The 735-nt window shown below is 43.1% G+C and overlaps 1 non-coding gene across 1 annotated transcript; it reads left to right on the forward strand.

Annotated features, from left to right (window-relative positions):
* Positions 1-270: 270 nt before the first annotated feature.
* LOC139275452 (U1 spliceosomal RNA) lies at positions 271-434 on the forward strand. The gene has a single exon (XR_011595727.1). It is a non-coding gene; the product is annotated as a U1 spliceosomal RNA (small nuclear RNA).
* Positions 435-735: the final 301 nt, after the last annotated feature.

Raw genomic sequence — 735 nt, forward strand, 5'->3', positions numbered from 1 at the left:
GGAGCACTTCTGCCAATATATTCTGGAGTGGGTGTATCGACAGGTGGAGACCATGCTCCTCCACTATTGCCTGCCAGCCTATTATCCTTCCATTGCTCCTCCTCTTCTTCCAGAATGCAAAGCTACAAGAGAAACCCCAATGGCAATTCCATTGTCCTTGTCTGAAATGGGGGAATTGTGCAACTAGTCAGCAGCAAAAGAAAAAAACATAATCAACATCGAGCCTGATAAGAAACGGTTTCTGCAAATCCAACAAATCTAGCTGCTGGCCTCTTTAACTGACAGGGAAGAGAGCATGAACAAAAAGGTGATTCTCTCAGAACAAGGCTAGCCCATTGCACTACAGGTTTGCTGATGCTTGCAGTGTTCCCAAGTGTGGGAAACTCAACTGCATAATTTGTGGTCGCAAGAGACTGCGTTTGCACTTTCTTCTGAAAAATCAAATAAAATAGACAAATCAATTTTGGGCTTTTTGTCTGGAGACCTGAGAAATTACTTTTATACCAGGGAGAAAAGGAACTAGCGTCAATAAGGTAGAACTGATGGAAAGTGGGATGCGTGATGTCAACGCATCAGTACCAACTCATTTGCATGCCAGAAAAATTGGACAAATACTTCCCGTGACTGTTGGAAATTATAATAGAGAATGGGGCATGTGCTAAAGTGAATGGAGTTCTGACAGAAGAAAATAGCACACCACGTTTTGCTCCCAGTCACCAGATTGACAGTGGAACA

Source organism: Pristiophorus japonicus, chromosome 10 (assembly GCF_044704955.1).
Source record: "Pristiophorus japonicus isolate sPriJap1 chromosome 10, sPriJap1.hap1, whole genome shotgun sequence".
NCBI classification, from domain to species: Eukaryota; Metazoa; Chordata; class Chondrichthyes; family Pristiophoridae; genus Pristiophorus; species Pristiophorus japonicus.